Here is a 12,519-nt window from a genome sequence, read left to right as displayed (position 1 = left end):
AGATGTGTAACGTGTGCTAAAAATAATGCAAGACAAGGACCAGTAAAGCCACCAGGAGTCCAGTTTATGGGGGGACTCCCCATGTCCGATTTACAAATTGACTATACAGTGATGCCTAAATCGGGTGGACATCGCTACCTGCTGGTAGTTGTGTGTATAAAAAGATGGATGGATTAGGCGCTCACTATATGAAATAATAGGCCGCAGTAACCAATACAAGGACCCTAACCTTGTGAGAGAGTAACGTGAAAAAGAGGGGGTAGGAAACCGCGCCTTAGGTGTACAGAACTAAGTGAATATCTAGAAAAAAATATATACGTACACAGTATTGGAAGTAGTGGTCTTCTTATACAATATGACCTCAAAAAGAAGGAACATACATAGGATAATAGTGCAATATGTTTAGTACAATGAGTATATAGGTGAAGAGTAATAGCAATTTGCCACTCACATATCCCAGAGCTAGCCTAGAGCTCTGCCGTTAGTGCGCCTGGACGGAATAATCCCCGTCTGTGGATATGTGTGAGGTGGTCGTAGTCTCGAGCGTCTCAGGTGGAATAATATGTGGAGAGACAGAAGGATCTCGATAGTGCAATATGTATTGATAAAATGAGGAGTGAATAAAGTGATATAAAATCAATACTCACATTCACTAGAGCAGAACTTGCTCTAGTTTTTATAGCGTAGGTGGTATAGTCCCCACCAAGGAGCAGGATGGTGGCCGAAACTGGTAGTGATGATTCTTTTATACCATATGACCTCCGAAATAAAAGGGATATACACAAAATAATAGTGTAGTATGTTTGGTACAATAGATATATAAATAGATAGTGCTAATAGTTATCCACTCACATATACCAGAGCTAACTTAGAGCTCTGCTGTTAGTACGCCTGGACGGAACAATCCCCGTCTAAGGATATATGCGAAGTGGTGGTGGTCCCAGTCGTCTCCGATGAAATAATATGTGGGGAGACAGGAGAATCCGGATAGTGCAATATGAATAATAAAATAGAAGGTGAATAAAATAATATAAAATCAATACTCACATTTACTAGAGCAGAACTTGCTCTAGTTTTTTTGGCATAGGTGGTATAGTCCCCACCAAGGAACAGGATGATAACCAGGATGGATGAAATAAAATTCAAATGTAAAAGTACAAAGAATTTATTTAACAAAAAAGATAAAAGTAGATAAAAAGATATACTATAAAAAGTCTTTCAAAGTCCACTTAACGCGTTTCGCCTATCACAAAGGCTTCTTCAGAAGTGTGGGTATGTCCTGAAAGAGTCCGTTTATATATGACATTCTTAAATGTAAATTCCGTCCTGGTGTGTCTTGATTGAAGTTTCCTGTTTCCTGTATCCATTGGTGAACCGCACGCGTCACACCGGAAGTGACGCGGCATGGAGACATCGAAATTTGCTATGCGTTCCACCAATGGAACGCAAATGCTACCAGAATGGCAGCACTGCGTTCCGGTGGAGATGGGTAATAGAATATAACAGGTTACATATATTACATATATTAAAAAGTATAAACGAGCATGCATAGTCTTAAATATCAGTCTGAATGGGGGACAGTAAATGGCGCGCCGGAAGTGACGCGGCACTACGGAAATCAATCTGACTATATGCGTTCCAACTGTGGAACGCAAGTGTATGGATATGTCTAATTATGCGTTCCATCCATGGAATGCAAACAATTTTGCATACGGGTTTATATTAAAATTACAAGTGAATATAAAAAATGGTTATTAAAGAAGCTAAGGAGCTATAAATTGGCAATATAAATTGATCGAATTATAACAAGCTTTAATCTATTTAAAGAAATATATACCATACAGGATAGTAATAGTGTGCAGTCTTTGGTATATCACATAATTAGTATCAAGGCATGCAAAATATTCACAAATAGTCCTTATGGAGAAATGGGAGACACATACATAAAAGGAGATGTGTATATACAGAGATATAACAAATAAGTATACATAGCACAATATATGTGTATGAGGTGGGGAACATGATATCAAAGAGTAGGACAACTGAATATATAAAAATGCAAATAAATACATAAAAAAAAAAAAAAGGATACCTTACGAATAAGTATGTATATAAACCATAATTGGATATAAAATATATAAATAAAATGAATGAATGTAAAGAAGAGAATATATAAATATATATATATATAAGGAAAATATATTTTAAAAAAAAGGATCAAAAAACAAAAAAAGAATATATATAATTTATAAAAAATTAAAAAGGTCAAATTCTATATTCAGCCCGTTAGGATGTAGAGTGTCCATATTAAACACCCACTCCATTTCTTTTTGTCCTATTTTTTTAATTAGATCCCCACCTCTCCAGTGATTTTTTACTGTAGCAATACCCATAAAAGTAAGGTGTTTGGGATCATTGTTGTGTTTGCAAAAATGTGATGATACAGAGTGGTTAATATAGTTATTTTTAATATTCCTACAATGTTCAGCTATTCGTATTTTTAATGATCTGATGGTGCGGCCAATATACTGTAGGCCGCAAGGGCATTCTAACAGATAGATAACATTTTTGCTTTCGCAGGTGATAGTTTCTTTTATTGTATATATCTTGCCTGTATTATTAGATTTAAATGAGTTTCTTCTTTTTTCAGTAGGGTGTGTTTGTTTGCAAGCTATACAATTATTACACTTATAAAAACCTTTATTTAAAGACAAAAAATTCTGGATATGTTTTTTGTCTCTAGTGTAGTTTTTTGTCAAGTGCATTCTTAAATTTGGGGCCCCCCTAAATATAATTTTTGGTTTTGTTGGAACAATATCTTTTAGAATAGGGTCTTCTTTTAAAAGGTGCCAATGCTTGTTTACGATTTTTTTTCAAATGTCTGTTTTTATCGTTGTAATCTAGTATTATAGGAAGTATTAGGTCTTTCTTTTCTTGCTGCTTCACTTTATGTATAAGGTCTTTTTGACTGACTGTAAGTGTCTGTTGTATATTTGCTTCAATCAGTTTCTCATTGTATCCTTTGTTCATAGAATAGTCATTCCAGCATCACTAGCGGTAGAAATTGTCCAGAACTATCACAACGGGACACATTCTGGGAGAGACAGCACAGAAGAATCTCTCAGAAAACATTTCTACATACCAAGATTGTCCAACTTGAATCAGGCCATTGTACGAAGATGTGTAACGTGTGCTAAAAATAATGCAAGACAAGGACCAGTAAAGCCACCAGGAGTCCAGTTTATGGGGGGACTCCCCATGTCCGATTTACAAATTGACTATACAGTGATGCCTAAATCGGGTGGACATCGCTACCTGCTGGTAGTTGTGTGTACCTATTCAGGCTGGGTAGAAGCATGTCCTACTCGTACAGAGAAAGCAGAAGAAGTTGTGAGATTCCTGCTACGAGAAATAATACCCCGATATGGACTACCCTGCTCTATAGGATCGGACAATGGTCCAGCTTTTGTTCATCAGTGCCTACAACAACTGACTCATATGCTTGGTATAAAGTGGAGGCTTCATACGGCATATAGACCCCAGAGTTCTGGTAAGGTAGAGAGAATGAATAGAACTATTAAGAATCAGTTGGCTAAAATGTGTCAGGAAACCCAACTTAAGTGGAACGTTCTCTTGCCCATAGCTCTATTGCGAATCCGCAGTACACCTACCAGAAGGATGGGCCTCTCTCCTTTTGAAATCATGTATGGGCGACCACCTCCCGTACTTGGTAACTTAAGGGGGGATTTGAGTCAGTTGGGAGAAGGAATTACCCGGCAGCAGGTTGTAGAGTTGGGTAAGACTATGGAGGAGGTACAGAAATGGGTACAAGATAGATTACCTGTGAATATTTATCCCCCAGTTCATAGTTACCACCCAGGAGACCAAGTGTGGATTAAAGAGTGGAATAATGTACCGTTAGGGCCCAAGTGGAGAGGTCCTTATGTTGTTCTTTTGTCTACCCCTACAGCGATAAAAGTAGCCGAAGTGACTCCGTGGATACATCACTCCAGGGTTAAACCAGCAGCAGTCGATTCTTGGCAAGTTACAGCAGATCCAGAGAATCCCTGCAAGATCCGGTTAAAACGCACGACTCAGTCGGAGTGACGAGGAACCTTGTGGATTACAAATTTTATTGTTTCAGAGATTTGGTAAGTGAGTGAGAAGGCCATAATAAAGCCTGTCCGCTCACCAACGTGTAGTGTATAAGCCAGGAAAAGTCTCGAAGGGACCCCTGTGAAGACGAGCAGAACTCCATTCCCTGCAGCCCTTACATCCTGGAAGCTGAGGTGCCTTCGCACGGACGAAGACTGAGGATGACGACGAAAGATGTATTTATGATAATGTTTTTATATGCAGGGGCGTACCTAGAGCATTTGGCACCCGGGGCGGGTCCTATTTTTGGCACCCCCCCCCCCCCCCGCCCTTCACCCCCCAACTTTAAAATGTAAAAAGCAACCACATTTTTTTTTTATGTATTTAGTACTAAGCAGTGTTTATGCTTTTAAATGTAAGCATGTTTTTGTATGGAGTATGTTTGAGTGAATGTAGGATGTGTGTCTGTATGTGGTGTATGTGTTGGCGTTTGAATGCAGGCATGCATTTTTATGTAGTGTGGTTTTTGAAGGCAGTGGTGTGGTTATATATAATGGTGACGTTGAAATGCAGGGTTGTATTTGTGTGTAGTGTTGGCGAGATTCTGAGATGTATGCACATATACACATACACACACCTAAATACACACTGACACACATGCAGATACATAGACACATAGGAACAATATATAGGGGGTAAGATACCACAATCCAAACTGGGGGGGGGGCACTAAAACTTTTCACTAAGTAATGGGGTAATGTGCTGCCATTGGCAGCATGCAGTGCACGTTGGCATCAGTCAACAAATTTGCATATAATTCACATTAGCCACCCAGATTTCTTGTTCGTGGGCTAGCTGACTTCCTTAACGTCGATCTTTGTTTATCAGATAACTCCCTTATTTGCTATCCTTATGTGGGATTGCCATATTTAGGGACACCAAATAAGGATAAGGGAGCTATCTGCTAAACAGAACCCTAATTTGGTATCTTTAAATATGGAAATCTAACATAAGGACACCAATTTAGAGAATTATCAACTAAACAGCTAAAAGATGAATTAAAAAAAAAAAAACCCTTTTCCTAATTTCAGTTGTTTAGTAGATAACGCCCTTATTTGTTATCCTTATGTGGGATTGCAATATTTAAGGACACCAAATAAGGGAGCTATGTACCAAACACATACACATTTATATACACACACAATAACACAATAGGTGTATGTCTGTGTGTATATCTGTGATTGTGTGTGTGTGTATGTATATATATATACACGTGTGTATGTATGTGATGTTTGCGTGTGTATATCTAATTATGTGTGTTTGTAATTGTATGTGTGTGGGTCTGTGATTGTGTATGTCTGTGTTTATGTGTGTGGTTGTGTGTGTATCTCTGTAGTTAAGTGTGTTGTGTGTGTATATATATGTGTATATATATATATATATATATATATATATACACACACACACACACACACACACACACACACTTAACTACAGAGATACACACACACACACACACACTTAACTACAGAGATACACACACAACCACACACATAAATACATACATACACAATCACAGACCCACACACATACAATTACAAACACACATAATTAGATATACACACGCAAACATCACATACATGCACACATTTAATAATTAAGAGGTCCACCCAGCCTCCCTACCTTGCCCTGGGAGGGCTAGAGTGGATCCTCAGTCCCTGGTAGTCAGTGGTTGCTGCTGGGATCTCTGTGCTCTTCATGCACACGTCCCTTGCACATCCTGTAATATGACGCCGATGCTTGGATGATGTTATGTGCCGACTCACTGCAGGGCGAAGACAGTCAGATACAGTCAGATGTACACAGTTATACGCATATACTGTCAAATACAGCCACATGCACACCGTACCAAACACATAGTCACTTGCACACTGTCAAACGCACAGCTGCAGGCAGACAGTAACACACACAGTTACAGACCGACAGTCACACACACACAGCTACAGGCAGACAGTCACACACACACAGTCTCACACACACACAATTACAGGCAGACTGTAACATAGTTACAGGCAGCACACAGTCACACACACTCAGTGACATGCAGACAGTCCCAGGTAGACAATCACAGGCAGACATTCATACATACAGGCACAGGCAGATAGTCACACACACAGTCACCAAAAGTCAGTCTCATGCACAGTCACAGGCAGACAGTCACACTCAGTCCCAGGTAAACTGTCACAGACAGACATTCACACACACAGGCACAGGCAGACAGTCACAGACACAGTCACAGGTAGACAGCCACAGGCAGACATTCACACACAGTCACAGATAGCCACAGGCAGACATTCACACACAGTCACAGATAGTCACAGGCAGGCATTCACACACAGTCACAGATAGTCACAGGCAGACATTCACACACACAGTCACAGATAGTCACAGGCAGACATTCACACACACAGTCACAGATAGTCACAGGCAGACATTCACACACACAGTCACAGATAGTCACAGGCAGACATTCACACACACAGTCACAGATAGTCACAGGCAGACATTCACACACACAGTCGCAGGCAGACATTCACACACAGACACAGGCAGACATTCACACACAGTCACAGACAGTCACAGGCAGACATTCACACACAGTCACAGACAGTCACAGGCAGACATTCACACACAGTCACAGACAGGGATTCACACACAGTCACAGATAGTCACAGGCAGACATTCACACACACAGTCACATATAGTCACAGGCAGACATTCACACACAGTCACAGATAGTCACAGGCAGTGGCGTACGTACCGCGGTCGCAGGGGTCGTAGCTGCGACCGGGCCCGGCACTCCAGGGGGCCCGGCCGCCCTGCGGCCCCCCGCGACCGGGTAGCAGCTGCCATGCTTTGCGGCCCCGGCCCGCACGGCAAACCGCCGGGGCCGCATGTTAAGGGGCCACCCGATGGACATGGATTGTAAGGGGGCCTGGTCTGCGCTGAGCGCTTTAAGAGCGCGACCGGACCCCCTGTGATGAGATCATCACACGCTGGGAGGAAGTGACCGCACGTCACTCCTCCCAGCATACTGAGAGCCCGCGCGGAAGGAAACAGAAAGGAGGAGGGAGTCAGAGTGAGAACTCTGACTCCCATCAGGCTGAGCCACCACTGGACCCCAGGGAAATCACACATGGTAGGAAACATTTTGTGTCTCTGTATGTGTGTATGTATGTGTGTCTGTGTCTCTGTATGTGTGTATGTATGTGTGTCTGTCTCTCTGTGTGTGTGTATCCGTATGTATGTGTGTGTGTGTGTGTGTATGTGTGTCTGTCTCTGTGTGTGTGTGTATCCGTATGTATGTCTGTGACTCTGTGTTTGGATGTATGTGTGTGTCTCTGTGTGTATGTCTGTCTGTGTCTTTGTCTCTGTATGTGTGTGTATGTGTTTATGTATGTTTGTGTCTGTGTCTCTGTATGTGTGTATGATTGTATGTCTGTGTCTCTGTATGTGTGTATGTGTGTGTCTCTGTATGTGTGTATGTGTGTGTCTCTGTATGTGTGTATCTGTGTGTCTCTGTATGTGTGTATCTGTCTCTGTATGTGTGTATCTGTATGTATGGCTGTGTATGTATGTGTATCTGTGTCTCTGTATGTATGTGTCTGCATGTGTGTATGTATGTGTCTGTCGGGTGTGTGTGTATCCGTATGTATGTCTGTGACTCTGTGTTTGTATGTATGTGTGTGTCTCTGTGTGTGTTTGTCTGTGTCTTTGTCTCTGTATGTGTGTGTGTGTATGTGTTTATGTATGTTTGTGTCTGTGTCTCTGTATGTGTGTATCTCTGTATGTGTGTGTGTGTGTGTATGTGTGTGTCTGTCTCTGTATGTGTGTATCTGTATGTATGGCTGTGCATGTATGTGTGTGTCTGTGTCTCTGTATGTATGTGTCTGCATGTGTGTATGTATGTGTCTGTCGGGGGTGTGTGAATGTGTTTGTGTCTGTATGTATGTGTCGGGGGGAAGGACCCACAGTCAGGGGGGAGAGGGTCAGGGTGGGGGGGGGGGCACGGATCAGATTTGCCACTGGTCACAGGCAGACATTCACACACAGTCACAGATAGTCACAGGCAGACATTCACACACAGTCACAGACAGTCAAAGGCAGGGATTCACACACACAGACAGTCACAAGCAGTTTCACACAGTCACAGACAGTCAAAGGCAGGGATTCACACACACAGTCACAAGCAGTTTCACACACTCTCTCTCTCTCTCTCTCTCTCTCTCTCTCTCTTACTTACTGGTGGAGGAGTCCAGTCAGTGAGTCCCTGGGGTGTTGGAGTTGGGGAAGCAGGGCCTCCTTCCTGCTTCCCCTCAGTGTGCTGCAGTGAAAGGCAGCAAATGGAGGCTGGCTGTAGCTCCGCCCCCGCATCCAGTTTGGCTCCGCCCCCATTTCTCCGTGCAGTACACTGTACTGCTGAATTCCCAGCCCCTGCGTGTGTGAGCTGTGTGGCTCCCGGCGCCCTGTGCAGCCACACAGCTCACAGAGTCACAAGCCCTGGAGGCACCCCCTTACCTGGAGGCACCCCCTTACCTGGTGGCACCCCCCTAACTGGTGGCACCCGGGGCGGACCGCACCCCCCGCCCCCCCTTAGTACGCCACTGTTTATATGTGTATTTTTATATTCAGGAAGGTAGAGGTACCGACACTCCTAGCTGTGAGGTATGCATTAAGACTACAAGAACAGGTAACCATATATCCCAGACCCTAATTTGGCATTCGCAATACGAGTGTAAAGGAGATGTATCAAGATGTAGATACCTAAATATAGAATATAGTGTGTGCCATTTAGGAGTAGGAGAACCTAAGTGCTTCAGTCCAGAGTATCAACCCCGTACAATTTGGTTGACTCTCAGGAATGGAGATCCTCAGGGGACCCTAATTAATAAGACGGTATTAGAATCCGTATATTCTTCAGGCGTTCTGCTATTTGATGCGTGTAAGGCGATATCAAGTGGTAGAAAGCCGTGGAATGTATGTGGGGATCTTAGATGGGAGAGAACGTATGGGTCTAACGATAAATATATTTGTCCCAGTAGTAAAAATAAATATGTGAGTCCTAGATGCCCAAATAGAGATTATAACTTTTGCCCATATTGGTCTTGTGTGGGGTGGGCAACTTGGGGACAGACAGCAGACAAGGACATGATTGTGACTAAGTTGCCTACCAATCCATATTGTAAGTCTATGGAATGCAATCCAATCCATATACTTATAAATAACCCCGACAAGTTCTTAGATAAATATGGTAATTTATTTGGGTTTCAAATATATGGGACGGGTTTAGATCCTGGGACAGTATTGTTTATAGGGATAGAGACTGATACGGTATCCTCCCAAACTCATCAAGTATACCATTCCTTTTATGAAGAGATGAGCATAGATAATAAGATCCCCCATAATGCTAAAAACATGTTCATTGATTTAGCCGAAAGTATTGCCGGTAGTCTTAATGTTACCAACTGCTATGTGTGTGGAGGTACTAACATGGGAGACCAATGGCCTTGGGAAGCAAAGGAGGTAATGTCCGGTTCTGAGACAGTTGACCAATTAATATCTACACAAGCCGATTATCATATGAGTGTTAGAGGTAAATCTGAGTGGAGATTAAAGACCTCCATCATAGGTTATGTTTGCATAGCGAGGAAAGGAATGATGTATAATACTTCTGTAGGAGAATTAACTTGTCTAGGGCAAAAAGCTTATGATGATGATACAAAGAATACAACTTGGTGGTCGGCTTCAAATGTCTCAGAACCATCTAACCCGTTTGCTAGATACGCCAATTTAAAGGATGTGTGGTTTGATTTATCCATCACATCTAACTGGAGAGCCCCTGCAAATTTGTACTGGATCTGTGGTAAGAAAGCCTATTCGGAGTTGCCACAGGACTGGGAAGGGGCATGTGTGTTGGGTATGCTCAAACCATCCTTCTTCTTGTTACCTATCGAAACAGGTGAGACTTTAGGTGTTAAGGTGTATGATGTGAATCATAGGAAGAAAAGGGGACCCATAGAGATAGGTACCGGGGAAGATAATGAATGGCCTCCCCAGCGTATTATAGATTACTATGGGCCAGCCACGTGGGCAGAGGATGGTACCTTTGGTTATAGAACCCCTATTTATATGCTCAACCGTATTATAAGATTACAGGCAGTGGTTGAGATCATTACTAACGAGACATCACAAGCGCTCAATCTTCTAGCGAAGCACAATACCAGGATGAGGACAGCAGTCTACCAAAATAGATTAGCCTTGGATTACCTTTTGGCAGTAGAGGGAGGTGTATGTGGGAAGTTTAACCTGAGCAATTGCTGTCTTCAAATAGATGACGAAGGGCAAGCAATAGCTGAGCTTACTAGCCATATGGTTAAACTAGCGCATGTGCCTACTCAGGTATGGAAAGGGTATAATCCAAGTAGTTGGTTTGGTAGCTGGTATGAGTGGTTTGGAGGGCTTAAGGCAGTGGTAGGTGGAGTCCTACTGATTTTAATGTTGTGTCTACTCCTGCCATGTCTTATACCCTTAGTAGTTAGGTCTGTGCAAAGCCTGATAGAAAATATAGCAGAGAGGAAGGCTGCTGCACAGATAATGGCAATTTATAAATATAAGGCTCTAGATCAGGGAGAACCAATGCAGGAAGATGAGTGTTGAAGATTCACATCATAGGATAAGTCTGGTCTGGTTCAAGGTAACTTGCGGTGTATGCAAACCAAGGTTAAGTGATGCCTCAAGTAATTGTGAAATATCAAGAGGCATCAAAGGGGGGAATGTGGTGGAATCTCGGTAAAAATAAATTTAGTAGGCCGAGATTACCACGTGGCATGTGTACGTGCATATGCTGACGTATCGATCAGTTGGTTGCACGAGGCAAGATACGATCAGTAGTGTACGGAGCATGTGCAAGAATACAGGATATAGTATTCCCCTCCTCCATTGTGCTGGACAGGCCATGCGGTCAAGCAGGAAGTTAATTCTTATTTGTATTGATTGGTCAAGAGAATGTGCGGGTGGAGCTTAATATGGGAGGAGTTATGTGCCTATATAAGGAGCCTGCACTATTGTCCGGGGCTCAGAACTTGCTGTATTTTGGTGACATTAGTCCCTCTGAGTCCCGATCGGTGATCCAATAAAGAATCTCTTCCTTCCTGAAGAAACCTGTGTCCATCTCTCTGTGCTTTGCTTCCGTCAGTTTCTCCGGTATCACTCTGTCCTCTGTCACTCACTGCCCCCCCACCCTGCCTCTGCCCCCATACCCCCCTAACCCCTGTCCCTAGCCCTCTAACCCCTGTCACTACCCCTCTACCCACCTAACCCCTGTCACTACCCCCTAACCACTGTCACTACCCCCCTAACCCCTGTCACTACCCCTCTAACCCCCTAACCCATGTCACTACCCCCCTAACCCCTGTCACTACCCCTCTACCCCCCCAAACCCCTGTCACTTCCCCTCTAACCCCTGTCACTACCCCCTAATCCCTGTTACTACCCCTAACCCCTGTGACTACCCCCCTAACCCCTGTCACTACCCCTCTAACCCCCTAACCCCTGTCACTACCCCCCTAACCCCTGTCACTACCCCTCTAACCCCTGTCAATACCCCCCTAACCCCTGTCACTACCCCCCTAACCCCTGTCACTACCCCTCTAACCCCTGTCAATACCCCCCTAACCCCTGTCAATACCCCCCTAACCCCTGTCAATACCCCCCTAACCCCTGTCACTACCCCTCTAACCCCCTAACCCCTGTCACTAACCCTCTAACCCCTGTCACTACCCCCTAACCCCTGTCACTACCCCCATAACCCCTGTCACTACCCCTCTAACCCCCTAACCCCTGGCACTACCCCTCTAACCCCTGTCACTACCCCCTAACCCCTGTCACTGCCCCTCTATCCCCTTACCCATGTCACTGCCTCTCCACCCCCCAACCCCTGTCACTGCCCCTCTACCCCCTAACTCCTGTCACTACCTCCCCTAACCCCTGTCACTACCCTTCTACCCCCCAACCCCTCTCACTACCCCTGCCACTACCCCACTACCCCCTAACCCCTGTCACTGCCCCTCTACCCCCATAACTCATGTCACTGCCTCTCCACCCCCCAACCCCTGTCACTGCCCCTCTACCCCCCTAACTCCTGTCACTACCCCCATAACCCCTGTCACTACCCCCCTAACTCCTATCACTGCCCCCCTAACCCCTGTCACTACCCCCCAACCCCTGTCACTACCCCTCTACTCCAACCCCTGTCACTACCACTCTACCCCAACCCCTGTCACTACAACTCTACCCCCCTAACCCCTGTCACTGTCCCTTTACCCCCCTAACCCATGTCACTGCCTCTCCACCCCCCTTAACCCC

This window comes from Pelobates fuscus, chromosome 3 (assembly GCF_036172605.1).
Source record: "Pelobates fuscus isolate aPelFus1 chromosome 3, aPelFus1.pri, whole genome shotgun sequence".
Classification (NCBI taxonomy): Eukaryota; Metazoa; Chordata; class Amphibia; order Anura; family Pelobatidae; genus Pelobates; species Pelobates fuscus.
The sequence above is the reverse complement of the archived record's forward strand: the minus strand, read 5'-3'. Positions refer to the sequence as shown.